The sequence below is a fragment of the Zosterops lateralis genome (genome assembly GCF_965231275.1).
Source record: "Zosterops lateralis genome assembly, chromosome: Z".
Taxonomy (NCBI): Eukaryota; Metazoa; Chordata; class Aves; order Passeriformes; family Zosteropidae; genus Zosterops; species Zosterops lateralis.
In genome coordinates, this window is record NC_139800.1 from 59617122 (window position 1) to 59638814 (window position 21693).

The following is a 21693-nucleotide window of genomic DNA, read 5'->3' on the forward strand; positions in this document are numbered from 1 at the left end:
TCCTCTGACTTTGCTTTATCTGTGATTTAAAAAGAGTTTTTCACTGTAACACAGAGCATCAAATATTTTAGTTAAGCATCTGGTTACTTTCTTAACAATAGTGTATTGTAGCTAGTTCTCAACACAGACACAGTCCAATCACCTTCCCCCCTTTCCCTTTATAAAAATCTAAAGAGCAGTAAATATTTGGAAAAATAAAGAACTATACACAAACTGAGGAGAAAGAGAGGAAGCAACAACAAAAAAGAAAAATGTTTCATGTAATTAACAAAGCTATCCTCCTGAAAAGGCTTTTAAGTAGCTAAAGATAAATCTTTCCTCTTAAATGTCACTTCTATTTTTGACAGAATAGTAATTATTTTCCAGTGAAACAGAAAATTTTACTCAATCTCAATCATCTGAAAAAGTTTTCTGACCAAAAAGTTAAGAAAATAAGTTGCTTTTTCATGTGGATGATCATTCATAATACCTCTAAAATAAGTTCATATGAACTATGACAAGAAGAAGAAAATATAAACAATTTATAAGATTATAAAAATAACAAAGATTAGGCCATTCAGATGAATTGTAATTAAAATCTGTTTGAATAGAAAGGGAAATTGTGGTTTCTATATATTTCTTATAATACAGAAATTCCATTATATCAAGGGAAAAAATTGCAGTGGAATAAACATATGGTGGAATAAAGAGTTTATTTTTACAAGTACAACAATTCAGCAAAAGTGTATACAAAGCTTTAAATTTTGCAACTAAAAATTTCACCCAGAAACAAATATGTTAAAAGAGGTGCAGAGACCTCAGTGTATACCTGGCATGTATAGATTACCTTGCAACAAATTGAGTTGCCTACTGTGTAGGTGATACCTCAATTGCTTTCTTTTTGTTTTAACAGTTACTTGGAGGATGGTGAAAGAAAGGTTAAAAATATCCTGTTCTACATGGCTCAAAGAGTAATTGCAAATTGAACATTATTTAAAGCATGAAGGAGATTTCAAGACTTCTTTGGTTTTGATTTTGCTATATTTTCATGGGGGAATATGAACTCATAGAGGAAATACCAAAATATAGGCAATTTTATGAGATTTAAGAGTAGCATCTGTTACAATTTTAATGTGTTCACTGGTGTAAGTTTAACAGGATTTCTGATGAAAGGTTGTCTTTTCAAAGATTCTTTGTTCAGAAATACTACTGGGTTTGTAGCATGTCTTGGACATGATACATTATAGCACCTTTGTAGATTGTCGTTTTATTAGGTATATATTGAAAGTTTGATTTCTTTTTGATAGTTTGACAGTGATACTACATTTTTATATTAGTCCCAATGTTTCACAGAATTTTTTTCCTGGAGCTGCCTAAATACAAGAAACTCACATCACTGGATCAGAGCAAAATTTTTCACACTAAAAAGCTAAGATGCTCAGGCATGAATTCAAGATTTATTTTTCAATTAAACAGCAGAAAATGCACAACATGAGCACAGAAACTGAAGGAAATGTTTCACTTTCACAACCCTTTGTCAAATCCTGTAGATATTTGGAGTGAGGTTTGAGCTAACCCAGCCTGGGCCCCACACCAAGGCCAACTGTGAAGCCTGTTGCACAGTTAGAAATTAGATGTTAAGGTGTTAATGAGAGACAGTGGGTTTTTTAGAGGTTAATAAGTATAGTTATTGGTGTGAACACTTTAGCCACCTTAAGGAACAAGTAAAACAATGTTTGTTTGCATTTTTCCTGTCCTGTATGCCAATGAGAATGTAACTGTAACTGTAAACTCTATAGAAGTGTATATAACCTGCCACTTTAGACAAAATAAATGGAGAACATAGCATTAGCCACATTGGCTGGATTTGCATTTGCTCTCGTCCAACCTCCCATCATTTTAAGGGTCCTCTCACTTTAAAATCTCATCACAATTTTGATTGCTGCATGTCTTGCATCCATGAACTAGCACTTAGAAATTCAAAAAAGTTTAACTTGTTATCCTTAAAAGCTTTCTAATCTGTTTTCTACAGACTTTTTTATCTCCCTAAAATGACTTTCTGAGTACTTCAGGTTCAGACCTGGTTTATTGGGGCAAATGGTAAAGGTCAGTCTAACACAGAAGCTGTTGCACATTTCTTCCCTTATTTCCCTCATAGTTTGAACTAGTTTAGGCTGGCTCAAAAAGGAGTGCACCTTGGCTGTTCAGAAAAAAAGAATCTGAAGTTCACTTGATTCTTTTAATATAACTGGACCCACCCCAAGTTTTCATTTTAGACCATCTTAAAAAGGCACTTACACTGTAATTTCCACAAAAGAAGATGCAAATAGTAATTTTCTCTCATATCACATTTATTCCTATTTTTGTTGCTGTTTTCCATGAGAGTATTCTCTAATTTTATTGTTATTGATACCAGTTAATAGAAAGGATTCTTTTTCATGTATTGTAGGTCAATTAACATGCTGTCAGTTCAAAGTAAGCAAAGAAAGAGTTACATAATTGTGAGAAAATATGTTTTCATGGATCTCCAGTCCCAGATGGAAGTGCTAGCTGACTTGATGACTAAAACTAACAAAGGATGTATTGGAGTACTCAAGATAAAGGGGGCGTGAGCAGTTAGAATCAAAGAGGAAGCACAATAAAAGATCTGCAGTGACACCAGCCACAATGGAATACAATCAAAACAATTAAATTGTATAGTTATTGCAAAATTATATTTTCTGATTGCTTCTGCAAAGAACATTTTAATCCAAGTCACTCTTTTACATTAACTGAAGATCACAGCATCTTATTCTTGATTGACAGACAGACATCTGAGACGGACAGGTTGTCAGAGCTACTTAGAAGGCAGAGAGGTTTGAGATGTGAGTGGAAAACGGCTGAATGAAGAACTGAGCAAATTGGCCCTGAACTCTCAATTTTTTAAAAAACTGCAAAAAGGTTTACCCTTGTTAAAAGGAGATAATTGAAAAATACATATTTTGTTTCGGAATGCAAAATGTATGCTAATTTTTAACATAGCCTTTAAAATTAGCTGTATTCTATGATTCTTACCCTATGCTAAACTCAGATCTAGTATGAGACACAGAATAATAGAGAAGTCTAGGTTGGAAGAGGCCTATAGAAATCATCTAATCCAACCTTTTAGTCTATAGCTTAGGTTATCCAGGGCCTTGTCAAACTAAGACATTAATATTTTCAATAAAGTAGACTCTACCACTTCCCTGAGCAAACCATTCCAATATTTTAGTGATATTTAGTGATGTTTTTCTTCTATTCAGGCAGCAGTTGTACCCTTTCCTGCTTGTCTCGTCACCATGCATCACTGTGAAGCAAGAACAGCTTCTACTCTATAAATAACTTTTAGATACAAGATTCTTTGATCATCTTAACTTCATGGTTCCCTGGCAGAGCAAACACAATTCCTTCAACCATTCACCATATGCCAAGTTCCCCGGCACTATGATCATCTTGTTCACCCCAGAATGGATCTGCTCCAATTTTCCAGTGCCTCTCAAAACTTTTAAAAATCCCTTTGAATGTGAAAATGTGAACAGATTGTCTGCTGTGAGTTGATGAAGGAAGGATGCCTTTGTATCCTAATCCTAGTATTCTTTTTGATATCTCCAGTAGCCATCTGCTCTATCTTCATGCTTACTGTCAGCTGTGAAACTTCATAGCTTATCCATGTCTTTTCTGAGTCTCTTCTCCTCTGCTAGCACAACACACCCAGGTTTCCTGGCACTGAGATCCCCTCAGTGTTTACTCACATCATCATACTCCATTCTTTACTCAGCTTTGTTTCACATGATGTTCAGCTAAGAGGCAGCATGTTCTGAGTCTAATGAACAACATGTTAGCTTTCTTATTTCCTAAGGGGTACAAAGTGCTTCTTCTCTTTGCAGGAAACTGTTTGCTTTAAGAGTTTGGGGAAATAAGTTCTATTACACTTGGGAGAAGATTACTTTCTCAGACAGTTCTATATTGGATAAACATACAAAAATTGGTGATCCATGAAAATCAGAAAGTAAAAGGTTAAAAGTGAAAGTAAGAGAGGACAAGAATAGTGGAATTCTAGGCAGAAAACACCATCTGCCTTCATAGCAGGTAAGAGAAATTGTCAGCAAGGATCCAAAAATACAGTTCAAGAAATATGATATCATGGGACACTTGTGTCTATGGTATTAATCATGACCTATTGCTCTTCCTGATGACCTAAAGAATATGCAGAAACCAGGGCAAAAATACAAACAGAAAAAAATGGAAGATGGGGGCCTTATTTTGGGTCAACCTTCAGCAAGACTTTTTAAACTTTCATTATTTTCAGAGCTAAAATTTAGAAGTAAAAAGCTGTACACTGGGTGCTTGAGTGGAGTTTGAATGGAAATAGGATTTCTTTACAGCTTTTGGGCAACTTTGTTTAAGAGAGGCTGTTGTAGCTGTGATTAAACACAAAATGCAATGCCAACTTATTCACAGGGCTATTTCCCAAAACAATTGAATGCATTTGTTCTCCATATTTGGTACAATTTTATGAATGTATATGAAATCTAGGTTCAATCAACACAAGGTTGTCAGCCCACAGAGGAAACAAGAAGTGATCTGGAACTGTATTCAAAGCAGACTAACTTGGAAACATGGAACTGTCTATACCTGGAATGATAAAATGTAATTTAAGATAGTGTTGTGGTTTTGGTTTGATTTCTCAGCCAATGCACCACTTATGTGGTGGTTTCACGTTTGTCTAATTTTGTCTGCCAAGTGGGAGATAGGATTTTTGGAGAAAAAGGCAAAACAGGCTCAACTTAAAAGTAAACAGATAGTTTATTAACACACAGTAAGGAAAAGAAAGAAAAAAGATGTAACTTTCAAAACCCTTCTCCTTCCCCCACAAGTGTTCACTTTTTTTACAAACAATATAGAGACAAAACCTGTGATATTCAGTCAGTTTCACTATTTAAATATAGTCTTTCATGAATTCTTCAGGAGAGGAGTCTCTTGTTTACCATGGAATTCTCCCACTGACAATGTGGAAGAATTCCATGTGTCGGAACTCTCACAGAAACAGTCACTCGGGGAAAAGCTGCTTCCATGTGGTCTCCTCTCATCAGCAGTTTCCCAAGCCGCTTATGGGTCATGGAACTCGGGCATCTGGGTTGTCACTTTTTAAAGATGAGCAACTTCAAAGCAAAGGATTTCCCATCTCAAGGAGCAGAAATGTCTTCTCACTCCTTTCACTGGTGGGGGAGCTTCTCATACAGCTCATCACAAACACCTTTGCTCAAAAATCCACAAATCATCTCCCCAAATGCATATTTTTCCATGATTTAAAGGACAATCTACCAATATAGTTCATTTCCATAGCTCAAACAAGGAAGTCCAGCCAGCAGGCAACTCCTTCATCCTTCCTCTAATTAATCCTTTCCTCACTCTCTTTATCTGGCTGTTATGTTGAGTCTTCTCTGTGCTCTCTCACTTTGTCTGTTCTCTGGGAAGAGCCCAGTGCTGTGGAAGCTTCATCTGCTGGCAGAAAAGAGTTAAATCTTGCCCAGGCTTGCGGTGGCCACGTGATTTTTGCTGGGCGGCAGCCAGGATTTTCAAAAGCTGCAGAAACGGGGGGAAAAATTCAAACAGATTTAGGAGCCGCCCGGCTGATGAAAACCCCTCCCTGTCCCACCCCCCGGTCTCCTCCAGGGCGGGCCCAGCCCGGAGCGGCCGCGGGCTGCGGGTCCCCTCCCCTGCTGGGGAAAGGGTCAGGCCCACGGCCAGGCCTGGGGCCAGTTCCCCCACAGGGGAGCAGCAGGTGTTTCCAGCTGCTAAAAACCCGTTTTGGGCCGGGACGGGGACACAGCATCCCCTCCCCCGGCCTGGGAGTCACCGGGCCAGGCCAGGCTGTCCTGGTCCCCTCCAAAGGAGAGAGCCAAGACTGCCTGACCTCCTGTGAGGGCAGAAGAAAAAGAAAGCGATCCCAGGCTTCCTTCTAAGGCTGTGTGTTTCCCAGAGGTGTATCCCTGCATTGGCTATTTTGGTTATCAGTTCAAAAGAAACCACCAATTGCACCTCACCATCTGTGCTAAACCAACACAGATAGGAAGAACAGTACAGAGTTTCTTATTCCTTGTGAATGTGGTGGTCTTACCGGGAGAGTTACATCACTTTAGTAGGCACACCAGGTCAGAGATCTTCAGTGGACAAACAGAGTGATGCTGTTATCTAATACTGTAATCTTGTAAGAAGTGACTAAAGGCTGTTGAAAATAGGGAAGCCCATATGCTGCCACCAAACTCAAAGTGAGGGAAAATGGCTGAAGTCTGTGGCTTAGAAGCTCAGTGTGCAGCAGAAGGCAGGGCATAAGATAAGGTACTCTGGATATGTAAGCCTGAAATTCTAAACTAGACTTCTGCAAGGACTAAGAATATTTGACTGTGCCTTTGGTCCATCTCCATCTAATATTTTTAGCAAGCTATGTTGCTAAATATTAGATTCTTGGTTTGAAAGACAAACGTCTGTCAAGAAAGGCAGAGGAAGGAATGGAAAGTTTAACCCCCTTCCATCGGAATTGCTATCATTTTGAAATAAGTGGCTTTCAGGCAGAGATATGAAATAGGAACAACAGCTCTTTACTGGTGTGTGTAACGAGGCAAACACACAGCACCAGCTCTGGCATTACCAGCAAACAGCCCCAGGAGCCCCGTGACCCTTCTCGGCCTCGGGCCCTTTCCCCGGGCGCAGTTCCGGTCACGGCCAGCGGGGGCGCTGGGGGCTCCCGGCGGGCAGGGCGGGGGCGGGGATTCCCCCGCGCCTGCAGGGGGCGCTGTGGGCTCGGGGAGCGCGCGGCAATGGCCGACAGGCTGGGATGGGAAGGGATGGAGGAGAGGCCTCGCCTCACAAACCCCTGGAGCAGCCGATCCCGGTGGCCCAGCAGGACCCTCGGAAACAGCAAACGGGGCCGGCAGCAATGAGCCAAACTGCTGGGCTGGAGGAGGAGCTGTATCAGGAGTTCCAGGGCTGTGGCTGGGCCCACAGGGCTCTTGGCAGGCCGGGGCTGCGGGGCCGCGGTGCAGCCAAACCCGGAGCGGAGCCAAAGGAGCGGCGGGGCCGGAGCAGCGGCGGCCCAGCTCCTGGCAGGGCAGGGAAAGGCGGGCTCAGGATCCCGGGGTTTTCCCCTTTGGCGCCCGAGCAGGTGGTGAAAAGTCCCCGCTTTAGTGAGGTAGATGTGAAGGTCCCGGTACAGAAGCAGAGCTGCACTCACTGTAGAAGGAGGGCGGCAGGAGGTGGAACCCTGCAGTGGTGACAGATTCTCCCCACAGTGACTGCCGGCCTCTCTCCCCTCTGAGAATTGAGCTTAAGACAGTGAGGGGCAGCTCCCAACGCTGTTTTCCCAGTCCAAAACTTGCAGAATCTCTGCCATTCACCAGAAGCCCCAGATAAAGAGACAGTAGCCAGCTGCAGCCCTACCCTGAGCTGACACACCTTCTTTTGTCTCTCTTAACTATCCAGTCCTTATTGTCTCCTAGCAACACGTAGAAGGGAAAATTCCTTTAGAGGAAAAGGAAAAATAAAAGCAACAAAAAAAAGCAACAAAAGCAAGCAAACGAACAAAAACCCAAAAGGACAACTCCTAAAACCCAACATTAATGTAATGTATGACCACAAATAATTAGGGACTGCTTGAGAAAAGAGTTTTCCCATCTAACACTGCAGTTACCTAAAGCTTGCCTCTGTGGAATTATATACACAGCACCAAACAGTAGAACAAATGCTGTGAAACCCTAGCTGTGCTGGGATTCTGCTGTCCTCCAAAACATGGATTAGCATGCATGAACATGTTGACGTGTTTAATGTACTTGTGCTGACGTGTCCAGAAAAGGGTATGACATCTGTGATTTTTGGCCTCCATGCCAGTTATTTGCATACCATTGTCTGAGGCCATCAGGAGTGTGCATGTATTCCTATGTATTTGCCAGCATAAACAACACACAAAAGTTGTCAGATGCACAATGGGTTGTTCACTGACTACATAAGATTTTACAATTTTTTGCAGCAATTTCAGAGTTTGAAATAAAAAACACTGGATTGAAGGGGAGACTGGATCATTTTGTGACTACAACTGAGGAACCTGGTATCTGTAAACCAGTGAATGGATCTCCCTCAGCCATATGCAAGCTTAGATTTCCACTTTTCTGGGAATATTTCCAATGACAGTCTCTCTTAAATAACACCAATGCAAGTGTTATTCAATACAAGTCACTACTAGATTTTTATTTTTAACTCTTTCAATTAAATGTTGAGTAATTTCAATTAAAAATCAAAAGTGGATCTGCTAGAAAACAATGCAAGTTTTTCTTTAAAGCAGTTTATCTTTCAGTTAAGGTGAAAGAATGTCACACACTGAGAGAGGAGAAGAATGCCAGGTCAATAATACAACCTTTACTTCACTGAGCATTAGTAGTACTTAACAAAAATCCTGAGTCTGATTCAGATTTTGGGTCGTGTATTAAATCATCCATAAATCTGCTAAGTTACATAAGGGTAAAAACATCTCTTGAAACACACAGAAGGAGCAAACAAGCTTACAAAGAGCAAAAATATAAAGAAGTCGAGTAGAAATCAAATCTCTTGAGAGATTTTGATATGCAATGTTATTTCCTAAGTAATTGTAAGAAAATTCTTTTGAAAATCTGCCATTCCATTCATGTCACTAGAAAATTGCATCCCTGGAAAAAACCAAATAACAATTTTCTGTGAATAAAAAATGATTGAATATTTTCACAGATATTTTGCCTTCTTTCAAAATTATTTATTCTGAGAAGAGTTAAGATTTTAACTTCTTCTGGCCAGTAAACCCACCAAATTAACACAGAACTTGACCGTAGTTATCTTAAAATGCACGTAAAAGAAGATTGGTGACAAATATATTGTTATAAATGCAAAGGCAAATTTCAGGTTAATAAATTACAATTTATTAATAACAGAATATCGAGCACCTGAAAAAGAGAAAAACCACAAAAATAGGAAATTGTCAGCGCGCGCTGGGTGGATAGAGGTCCGCACCGATGTACCAGACGCCCTAGTCCACGCCAGTGCAGCTCTCAGTCCACCGTTTTATAGGAATTTTCTGCCCTTAGGCAGTCCAGGTGTCCAAGGTGGGTTGAATAGTCCGGATTTCTTTTCGATGGCCTTCCCGGACCTCATCAAGTCTAGTTGTCTCATTCCGGGAAGGCTCCTTTCTTATGTCAATTCCAAGGGTCTGTCTTATGTTGATTTCATTCCGCTCGTGGCACCAGAAAGTTGATGAAATTGGCATCGACGTCAGGAAGGAATTTCTCCTTGCCTTGGCGAGGAAGCGATTCTTATCAGGGTTGGCCAGTGTCTTTTGTCTAAGTTGATGACCTTCGTCCTGTCTTTTCAACTGAGATTAGCAGGCTGAGAGAGAACGGTTACCCTTCTATTGGATTTTACAATTTTACTTTAGCTTTGTTTCATTACACATCGAATTATTATTTTATACACGAATTTTTACCCTATTTTTATCACAGTCCCCCACCTAATAATTCATCAAATTAAAAATTCGTTTTTCTCCCTTTATTGACCTTAATTTTAGTTTAAAAAGTCACATTCTTCCCAGTCCTCCTGAGAGGATTCATCACCTTGTTGGAGCTTCCGCTCCTTTTCGAATTCCTTTAGGGCCTCTGCCGCCCTTCTTTTACCTTTTTCTTCCTTAAGTTTCATTATTTTGGACACAGTTTTCCCTTGTGCTGCCTCTGGATCTATGGGAAGGGATGCTATTTGCATCCCTTGGACGACTGAATGTATCAGTCGAATGAAACAAGGGATCAGACACGGGAGGAAGACAATGCCTGCAATGGAGCATGTTATAAAGAATATTACTTTCTTCCACCATTCCCCCTGTCCGAACAGCTGGTCCCACCATGAAGCCTGAAGAATTGAATTCCACTTCTGGACTGGCACATGTGCCACCTTTTTGATTTCTTGTGCTAACCCTTTTATAGTCTCCCCATAGTCATCGATTTCGATGCAGCATTCTGATTCATTGAATCTGCCGCAGACCCCTCCTTCCTCTGCTAGCAGGTAGTCCAGGGCAAGCCGATTTTGATACACAAAAGCCCTCATTTGTGAATGCTGCTTTGCCAGGAGTTCCAAGGCCTCTGAGGTGTGGTTAGAAACCACTTCTACCACTGCTTGCAACCGAATCAGCCTATTCAGGAGGTAAATAGGTGTTCGATATCCCCAACTGCCATCGTTAGCCCAGGTGGCTGGCCCATAATACTCAATGATTCTTTCAGCGGGCCACTCCTCCTCCCCCCATTTCTGGTTGCCTCCGGCTATGGGTAGCACCCGTCTTATCTCCCTTCTCTGTCGGTTTAATGTTTCGAACAGAGGAGCTCCTAACAAACTGCTTTCGGCTCTAGGCAAGGTGAAAAAGAAGGGTCTTATCATTCCTAGGGTACAGGACCCCTTCCATTTTCGGGGAAGTTCGCTATAAGCCTTCTTTCCACAAATCCAATATATCCCATCTGGAGCTTTCCAGCCTATATTGGTTCTCCCCGGCTCGTCCCAGTACTCTCTTAGTCCCGCTAGTGCCTGAAATGGATTAGCCCCGGGACTTTTGTGCCAACAAAGTCCCATAGTCTCAAACCACTCACAATCTTTTTCTCGAATTTGGCTCCAATATCTGGAGGGTGGTTCAGGTTGCCAGACCCGTGTTTTGTCATTCACCGTTAGGGTATTTATGCAAGGAGTATAACCCACCAGGTCGGTGAACTCCTTCCCCTCTCGGCTGATGCAGATAGTTCCCACTATCCTTTTTTCCAAAATCCATCCCTCCGGTCTCTTTACTATTTTTGACAATTTAGAGCTTTCCCATTTTAGAAGTTGTTCCGGGGCTAATCCTTCTCCTTTCCAGGGCCACCTTTCGGCTGACTTTAATCCCCCACAAATCCAGCAATCCGTCAGCCCCAATTCAGTGGCTATCTCCTGCATTAGTTCTACAAAGAGGTTTTGGTTAGGGGCCGGAAATCCCCCATCCCCGTATTGCCTTTCCAATTGCTCGTACTGTTCACTGAGCGATTTCAACCTTTCCTGCTCAATTCTCCTCTTTCTGGCCTCAGCTTCCTTTTTCCTGAGTTCCAATGTTACCTGTTTCATTTTACTTTCAGGGTCCATCCCTTCCTCGTCCCTTGAAAAACAAAAAACTTGGTCAAACTGCAAACATACACGCTTATCTCTCGGAGGCAATAACTCGAAAATGATGGGTTCTGAGTCCAAGAAACCCGTTTCCTCATGTTTGAGATTCCTCCCTTCCCAATACAATTTTCCACCCATATTACATATTTTTAGTTTCGCTTTGTCGTAGCACAGGGGATTCACCTTATAGTAGGCAAGGAAGGTAGATTGCCTTTTTCCTCCCATCCATACAGTTTTGTTACATTGTTGACATGTTGGTACCGGGTAAGTAATTTCGAGTTCCCGCCTTCGTCTAACGAGTGAGTGAGCAGGATCCCTGAACAGCCCGCCCTTAGGACTTGCCCCTGAGCGTTGGCACCGGACCCTTCCTTCCAATTCACAAAGGTGAAATCGAGTGCCATTAGCCCAACAATCACCCAACTGCCTTTTTAGAGGACAATCCATTATCGGCCCGGTTTCTGGTGCTGTTAAGCACCATTCACACTTCGCGGGAGGATTCTCCCCCAGGAGCGCCCCTGGAAGGGCCCCCTTGGCCCAGCACACGGCTAGGCTCAGGACCGTCAGGATTCCCCACCGAAAAACCCCTCTGCCTTGCCCATCGCCCGTATGGGAACATACGGCGGGGTAAACCATCTTCCCGACAGCAAGGGTTTGCTTCAGGGGCCCGTGTGGTCCTGATGGCAAACCTTCTCTTATAGGTTGCCCACCGGGATAATTTGATTGTATCTCCTCGGCAAGGTACCTTGATGGTCCTCCGGCACTCAATTGCTAAGGGTTCTGCTTTAGCGTCCAATTTTCCCTTTATTCCCTTTTTGAAAATCTGATACCACTCAGGAGAATCTAATTCAAAAAGTCCGGCCCGAGTGGCAAGTACTAAGAGGCGGTCTGTGTTAACCTGCTCCTCGATTAGACAGTTAGTGCACAGACCTTTAGGTCGACTCCTTCTCCAACAATGGGTGACCCAAACCTGTTTACAGTACACGCATTCAAAGTGAATGAAAGGAAAGCACTCACAACCTGGGGTATTACAACTTATCTGGTCGGTCATCTAGGTTGACGCCTGAGTTTGATTTTGAGCTCTCCAGGAGGGGTGGTGACCTTCCAGTCCGAGGCTTTTGGGTCCCCGATCTTTTTCACCCTTGAGGAATGAGTCCAACCCTTCTCAGCGGTTCGAACTGCGGTGTCAGTCGTGAGTAGTACCAGGAACGGCCCTTCCCACTGCGGGGCGAGAGGAATCTCTTTCCAAGTCCTGATTAACACTTTATCTCCGGGCCGAATCTGATGAATTGCAAATCCGAGAGGGCCACTTTGGGGGATGAGTCCACGCCTTCTGAGCTCCTGTAAATTTTTGTTTACAGTGATGAGATAAGGTTGTAACTGCACATCCTCGACTCGGGGATGTCTCACAGGCATTCCATGTTTGTATGGCATCCCATACAACATTTCAAAGGGGGACAGTCCCGTATCAGAATGAGGCATGGTTCTTATGTTCAACAAAGCAAGGGGAAGGCATTTTACCCAACACATCTTAGTTTCCAGCATGAGTTTTGCCAACTGAGTTTTTAAGGTCTGATTCATTCTTTCTACTTGCCCTGAACTTTGAGGGTGCCAGGGGGTGTGATATTGCCATCTGATTCCCAAGGCCTCGGTTAATTGTTTTATGATTTTCGAGGTAAAATGAGTCCCTTGATCTGAATCTATGCAATCCACTATTCCATACCTGGGGACTATTTCCTCTAATAATACTTTGGAAACCGTTTGAGCCGTGGCTTTTGCCCTTGGGTACGCCTCTACCCAATGTGTCAATTTGTCCACAATAACCAATAAGTACCTATACCTCCCGACCTTTGGTAATTCAGTGAAATCCACCTGGATCCTTTCAAACGGCCGGTATGAAATCGGACGACCTCCCCAAGCCGCTTGTCTGGATCTGGATCGATTCACTTTCTGGCAAGTCACGCACCCCTGTACCTCTTGTTTTGCCAACTCAAAGATCCCCTTGCACCCAAAGAATTTCAGAAACTGGTCAGCCAATGCCCGTGTTCCCCAGTGGGTCTGTTCGTGCAGGCGTCTCAGGATCCCTCTGGCCACCCCTTTCGGGACCAATTCCCTTCCATCCGGCAATTTCCATTTTCCCATCTCCAATGCCCCTCCCATCTCCTTGAATCCTTCAATGTCCCTTTCAGAGGGACATATTTGGATTCCGGAGTTTTCCTCCCCAATCACCTCGGGGATTCTTACTGTGAGTAATGCTGCCCTTTTTGCCTCTTGGTCAGCCAGGTTATTCCCACGCGTCTGAAATTGCAACCCGACCTGATGCCCTTGTACATGCACCACCGCAATCTCTTTTGGTTCCCTGATTGCCTCCAAGATTTGTCGAATCATTTCGCCGTGGACCAAACCTTTTCCTTTTGTGTTTATCAAGCCCCTTTCTTCCCAAATTTTCCCAAAAGTGTGAACCACCCCAAACGCATACCGAGAATCAGTGAATATGGTCCCCTTCTTTCCCTTTAACCCTTTGAGAGCTCTCAGGAGAGCATAAAGCTCACAAGCCTGGGCCGACCATTCGGGTCTTAGGGGACCCGATTCCACCACTCTTCCTGTTCTGCCATCCACCACTGCGTATCCTGATTTTCTTTTCCCCTCGACTACTCTTGCCGACCCATCCACAAACCATTTCTCTCCCCCCTCCAATTCCTGATCCTCCAAATCTGATCTTACTTTTGTCTGAAGTTCCACGATCTCAGCACAATTATGCAACAGTTCCTCAGAAAGGTCTCCAAACATGAACTGTGCAGGGTTTTGTGCCGAGGTGGTTTTCAACTCCAATCCTGGGGAGCTGATTAGGATGGCTTCATATTTCAGAAGCCTGGAATCGGTCAGCCACTTTTCCGCTTTTTGTTGCAGAATGTTTCTCACATTGTGAGGGGTGTAAACTACCAGAGAGGCTCCGAAGGTAATCTTTTTCGCCTCTTCCACTAGGAGTGCCACTGCAACTATAGCCTGCAAACACGTAGGCCAACCTCGACTCACAGGATCCAGGATTTTTGATAAAAATCCTATGGGTTTCTTTTTGTTGGCCCATTCCTGAGTCAGGACTCCCTGTGCAGTTTGCCCACTAACATCTACAAACAACTGGAATTCTTTATTCACATCTGGAAGGGTCAGTACTGGGGCTGTCATGAGAACCTCTTTTAATTTTTGAAAATCTAATTCATCCTGTTCGGTCCACTTCACCCTGTCGGTGTTTAATCTTTCATACAGAAATTTTACCTTTTCACTGAAACCCTCAATCCACTGCCTGCAGTATCCCAGGAGCCCTAACAATTGGCGTATTTGCCTTTTAGTTTTTGGCGCGGGCAATGCTATAATTCCCGCGACTCTCTCAGGGTCCAATTTCTTTTTCCCTTGGGACAGCCAATGCCCCAGGTACTTCACTTCGGGCTCCGTGAACTGCAGTTTGGATTTTGAAACTTTCAGACCCTTAGCTCCAATAAAGTTTAACAATTCCACTGTACATTCCCTCACCCGCTCCTTTGAAGATCCTGCTATTAGCAGATCATCCACATACTGCAACAATTTCGTCCCTGCCTTTGGGGTAAACTGAGTCAAGAGGTGCTCCAGGGCCTGCCCGAATAGATTAGGGGATTCTACAAATCCTTGCGGAAGCACCGTCCATCTCAACTGCTGTTTTCTGTTGGTATCGGGGTCCTCCCACTGAAAAGCAAAGTAATCCCTGCTTTTCTCATCCAAAGGGCAAGTCCAAAATGCATCCTTCAGGTCAATCACACTATACCACACATCCTCAGGCGTAAGCCGATTCAACAAAGTATACGGATTGGCCACTACCGGAAACCTAGTCCTGGTTCGGGCATTCACTGCCCTCAAATCCTGAACTAACCGATAGCTTCCATTTGCCTTCTTTACAGCCAGTATAGGGGTGTTATGGGGGGACATGCATGGTTCTATTGTTCCTCCCCTCAAGAGGTCATCGATAACCTGCTTCAATCCCTTTCTCCCTTCCAGGGGAATGGGATACTGTTTGACCCGTATAGGGTCCCCGGGGTTCTCGATTATAATATGAATAGGGTCTATTTCTAGCTTCCCCACCTCCCCTTTAGAGTGCCATACCTCTGGATTGATGTCTGCCTCATCCTTCTCAGTGAGTTTAAACATTTTCACCACAAGATCGGAACTTCTTACAACTATGCTAATTCCAAGAGCTATGATCATATCTCTCCCTAGCAAGTTGTAATCAGCTTCCTCTACCAACAACAAATTCCCTAGGCAGACTTTATTTTCTGATTCAATCTCCACGCTTTCTATCACAGGTACTTTAAAGGGATCCCCTTTTGCACCCACCACCACAACTTTCTCCTTACCGACCGTGCACCCTATTGGTAGATTTTGTAAAGTGCTCCTTTCTGCCCCGGTATCCACCAGAAAAACGGTTTCTTGACGCTGGGGACCCACTTTCAGTTTTACCAGGGGCTCGTTAGATGTCCTGGTCCCCAAGGTGAAGAGCCCCTGACACCCCTAATCTTCCTGAAATACTTTTTCATCTTTAATTCTCTTTTTGCAGTCCCTTCGAAGGTGTCCTACCCTTTTGCAATAGTAGCACTCGGGCAGTTCCCTTCTCGTGTCTGGGGCTGCTTTTCGGGGGCCTTGAGACTTTCGGGGTAAGGTTTTATATTTCCCCGAAGCCTGTTCCTGTCTCTGGACCTCCTTCACCGCAGCTACCAAAACCTTAGCTTGTACTTTCTGCTTTTCATCCTCCCTCCTCATGTATATTTTCTGGGCTTCCCGCAACAATTCCTGCAAGCTTTTGTCCTGCCAACCCTCTATCTTTTCCAATTTTTCGAATGTCCTCCCATGACCTTGCCACAAACTGAGTTTTGAGCAGAACTTCCCCCACAGGGGAATTAGGGTCCGTCCCAGAATATATCTGTAGACTTCGCCTTAATCGCTCAATCCATTCAGTGGGGGACTCATCTTTCCCCTGACATTCATTGAAAACCTTGCTAATGTTCTGACCCCTTGGGACAGCTTCCCGGATGCCCTGAATTATGATGTTCCTTAGATCTACCATGCTCCTTCTCCCGTCCTCTGTTTGTGCATTCCAGTTTGGGCTAGAGCTGGGCCACTTTTGATCCCCAGGTGTCCCCTGTGGGTTCCTCCGGTCCCAGTCTCTGATACCCGCCTGTTTTATCATCTCTCTTTCCTCACTATTGAATAAAGACCTCAGGATTGCCATCAGGTCCTCATATGTATAAATGCTGCTCCCTAGGAACTCATCCAACCTGTCCGCTACACCAAAAGGATCATCCAACAATCGCCCCATTTCCTTTTTGAACGCTCTTACGTCTCCTGTATTGAGAGGCACATTTACAAATCCAATGATCCCTGGGGCCGTTGGTACTTCCCTTAATGGAAGTAAACTGTGTCCCACATTCTCATTCTCTCCCCATTCATCACTCATCCTCCTTGCTTTCAATCGGGTTCTGCTAGCAGGGGGAGAACTGGTAGCAGTGGGTTGTCTCCCTTTCCCGGACTGCGGGGGCGGGACTGCCGCCTGTGCAGCCGAGGGGGGTCTCTCCTCCGCTCGGAGCAACCCTGGTGGCGGCGGAAAAGGTGACCGAGAGTGCCCCCAAGCTGGCGCAGACGGGATCTCAGAGGGGGCTCCCGCGGTCATGGCATCTATCGGCGGGGGCGCCGCCGACGGACCCAGGCCAGACGGGAGAGGCAGGAGCGGGGGTGGCAGTGAGGGAGCTGCCAGTGGGGACAATGGAGGGGAGGCATGACTCCCCACCTGAGATGCCTGTGCCCCCAAAAGCTGGTTTGGAGGATCGGAAGGGGCTGTGGGCACCACTTGCTCTGGAGAGGGTGGGGAATTCAGCCCAATGTAGGGAGGTGGGAGGTGATCTAGGGGCTCCCAGGGCTCGGTCCCAGTTCCGGGCCGCCCTTTCTGTTTTATCGGGAATAAACCAGCTCGGGTGTTTAACCAAAGCCGGGCATATTCCCTCTCCTCGGGGTTCGAGGGGCTCTTGTTTTTCACATAGTGATTTAACTTACTACATGTCCAGCTTTCAAATGATCCCATTACCGGCCATGTAAGGTGTTCCCCCAATTTCTCTCCACCCCACACATCCATGCAATAGTAAATCATTCTTTCCTTAGATTTCTCTTTCCTCTGTGGACAATCTCCCCAGTGCTCCAACATCCACCCCAAGGGACTATTTCGAGGGATTTTCATGGTTCCCTTTCCCTTACCAGAGGGGGGGCTTTCTGAGGTTTTTTTCTGGGGCTTACTCTTTTTCTGTCCCATATTTCGCGAATTTCCTTACCAAATCTTCGAAATTCCCTGCAAGTCGACTTTTCTGCCTGTGCGTTGTGTCTTTGGTTGTTTCTCAGGGGATGGGGCTTTTTCGATCACTCCCCCTCCAGCGAGCTGTGCCGAGGGTTCCTGATCGGCTCTCAATCCTTTCGGATTCTCTTTGGACCCTTACCTTGGTCCGCTGGCAAAAAGGGTTTACCGATTCCCGAGCTCAACAGGACGTACCCTTCCCCTTTTTGCCCACTCCGTGATCGGTCCCCGAGACTTCCCTCGTCCCGGTTTTGACAAGCAATGTAAGAGAGTTTCACACGAAATCGCTTCCTTCGCGGCCGACCGCTCCCCTCGCGGGAAAAGACGGAACTGCGACCTTGAAGTCCGCACTCGCTCCGTGATCAGATCACGTCTCACACACTCGCCCAATCACCCGCTCAACCAGCAGTACTTACAGCTCCTTTTCCTGCGTGGATGTCTTCGTGCACGTAGACGTTTTACGAGCAATTGCAAGCCGCGGCTTTTCCGAAGGCCCTTTGCCTTCCCGAGCTCTCCTTGCCCCCGGATCCGTTCTTTCCCCTGTCCTATTTTTGTGGTTTTCTCGCTCCTAAATTTGGTTCGGAGGTTCGGGTGGAGCCGCGGGGTCTCCTCACTCACCAGGCCGCCGAAATCAGCGGGGGTACCCCCCTGGATCGCAGGTCCCCGCAGCTTCCTCCGAATCCGAGTCACGGCACCAAATCTGTTATAAATGCAAAGGCAAATTTCAGGTTAATAAATGACAATTTATTAATAACAGAATATCGAGCACCTGAAAAAGAGAAAAACCACAAAAATAGGAAATTGTCAGCGCGCGCTGGGTGGATAGAGGTCCGCACCGATGTACCAGACGCCCTAGTCCACGCCAGTGCAGCTCTCAGTCCACCGTTTTATAGGAATTTTCTGCCCTTAGGCAGTCCAGGTGTCCAAGGTGGGTTGAATAGTCCGGATTTCTTTTCGATGGCCTTCCCGGACCTCATCAAGTCTAGTTGTCTCATTCCGGGAAGGCTCCTTTCTTATGTCAATTCCAAGGGTCTGTCTTATGTTGATTTCATTCCGCTCGTGGCACCAGAAAGTTGATGAAATTGGCATCGACGTCAGGAAGGAATTTCTCCTTGCCTTGGTGAGGAAGCGATTCTTATCAGGGTTGGCCAGTGTCTTTTGTCTAAGTTGATGACCTTCGTCCTGTCTTTTCAACTGAGATTAGCAGGCTGAGAGAGAACGGTTACCCTTCTATTGGATTTTACAATTTTACTTTAGCTTTGTTTCATTACACATCGAATTATTATTTTATACACGAATTTTTACCCTATTTTTATCACATATATTTACTTCTTTATCACACGTGCTGTATGAAATAATTTCAGCAAACTACTTATTCCTAGATATTATGTTACTTTCAAAGTCAATTTTCATCTACATTATATCTAATACACAAAGGACAAGGAATATTTTCCTGGATTGGACAGATCAAATCCTCAGTTCATGAATGGGACACCAATAATATGCAAAGCTTAGCAGTGTATGTAGTACCTACATGGAGTTATAGAATTTGTAAGTTCATCCAGAGTGTGAGCAAAACAGACATTATTCATCAATTTCAGCTCTTTTTTTGCACTGATGCAATTTTTCCTTGCTGTTTAAAAGGGTTTACCCGAATAAAAACCTAAAATCGTATCCTGCTCTTCTGCCCTATGCTTAGTCTGAAGTAAACCAAGTGTTACTCCTTCCAAGTTTGGTTTTGCTACAGTGAAAGTGTTGAAAGAAACACTGAAACTTCCCTAAAAACTTTTTCTCCATCAGCATGGCAAGGACATTTGTGGAAAAAGGATAAATTCACATCAGTGAATAAAACATTAATATAAATATAATGTATTTCCAGGTACTTCTAAATAAATCTGATAAAATATATCCATTCAAAGTCTTATCTTTGAAATAATTCTGCAAGGAAAAGTGAATTAATTCCAGTTTCAGCTAAAAGTTTCTCATGGGAATGGAAATTGATACAATAAATTGAGGGAGCTTATTGTTGTTGCTCTCCAGTCTTTGACTTACACAACTAGAATGGTTTCTCTGAGCTCATCTCTCAGTGCTTGTGCTTAATAATCTTTCACTGAAGAGAAAGGCTTCCTTTTCAGTTTTGTGTGTCTTTTTAATATGCATTAGCTCAACTAACTGAGGAGAGTCTCAAAATATATTTTAGAGGCTCAAACAAAGCAAAATCAGTTATTACTGAAATTATTTCCTCTCTCCACCCAGTAAAAAAGTAGAGTCTCAGACTCAGTGAAAGATGAAAGAAAAATGCACATGAATCAATTATGAAAAAGAGAAAGTTTCTTTGAATGAGGAAAAGCTGATTGGAATTAAGATAGGCTTTGTTCATATCTGCAAGTTACATGGAGAGTACTTTTCAGCGGAACAGAAAAGGGGGATTTGGGAGCGTTTGGCTGCTTAATGCTATAGTGCTTCAGAGCCCATGTGAAAATTTGCTGCTAGCTATTAATCATCATTGTGTCTCTGCAAAGAAGCTGTTACAATGATGACTATATATCATTATATTCCCACTGTAAGTAACAAATCAGAGCGCTGGGAAAGTTGGATAAGAGCGGCTGGCAAACTTTTAAGCTGTGGAATCTATTTAAATAAATTTACATCACATTTGCTGTTTTCTCTGGTATGGGAATCATACTTTAACATGAAACAATATGCTATGTTCATGGGTCCTGGTCTTTTATTCTCCTGTCTCTGAGCCTACTTTCCAGGTCAGCTTTTGCCAGTGCTGACAGCACGCTTTTCTCATAGCCTCTCCTTCTCATAGCCTTTGGTTGCTTTCAAGTTCAATTTAGCACAATGAAGTTGTTCTGCATGACAGTTTGGAGAGCAGAATAGGTGGTGTCTGAGCCTGCTGTGTCGCTACAAAGTGGGCTCATTTTCTGCAAGCCAGCTCAGTTACTGAAGCCTTGCTGGTGGGACACCACAGTGGACTTCCAGATGTTCCCATCCTGACGAAAACAATTAGCTTCAAACTGCAAGAAGCCGCAGGGTCACCCTTTCTTTCAGTGAGACTGCACCATTTAATGTGCTGCAGCAGATTTCAAATTCATGTTGATTTATCCCGTTGTACGCTTCTTTTGTGGTCTTTATTTATAGATGTGTAAAGCAACTGGGAAAGTTTGAGTCTCATACGGTTGAGGAGGTGTATTAGAAATCTAAACCATTGTTTTATGTTTATTTTACAAAGTACTAGACTTGAAACATGTCAGGCTTAATTCTGTTAGGCTGAACTGCCTAAAACAGAGCCCTGAGGTTCCTCAAACAGAACCTGAAAGTGTCTCTTCTGTTAACCATCAGCAACAAGCCAACAATAAACAACCCCAAATTGTTCAAGATGCCACCACAGATTTCTGTTACAAGAATACTGAAATGAACTGAAAACCATTTACAAATGGAAAATTATGCAACTATTAAAAATAAGTTAATTTTGAGCCTATATTGAGGTGCTGCAAGCTGGCTGTTCTTGCCAGGCACAGCTGGTTGTGTTCATTGCTAAGAACATTGTAGGCCACTGAATTCAATAGTACAACACAGCTGCTACTGTTATAGGGTAAATATTATTTTATTTTGGAATTAACCTTGCTATTAACACAACGGTATGTTTTGTATTTTTCCTTATCAGGCTCTGCTAGCACTGCTATGACAAAAGCCAATTGCAGACTAGTTGACTTTACACTGCTAACAACCAGTACCTGTTTTTTAGATTCCCCAGTAAAAAAGATTCTATTGTTGTGATTATATATTTTGGTATTTACTGGATAAACCCATCAAATAATTCTCTTTCTAGATTAAAATTTACAGCAAAGAGTATTTAAAATAATAAGATGCTGCCACCCTCTTTTTCTACTGCCTCCCTCTCCAGTCCCCTCCTATTCTCTTTCTTATTTTTCTGTTTTTAATGTGCAGGAAAAAAAAATATCAGAATTCCTCTCTTGTAAAATGCTTGGTGTGGCTTTGTGTCTTTGAAAGGTGAAATTAAATTATGCCACCAAGTTTTTTATGTCTTAGAATTATTTCTGTTTATCAAAGAACCAGATAATGGATTTAAAATATCTAGTTTTGAACAACATAAAATGCATTTATTACAGATA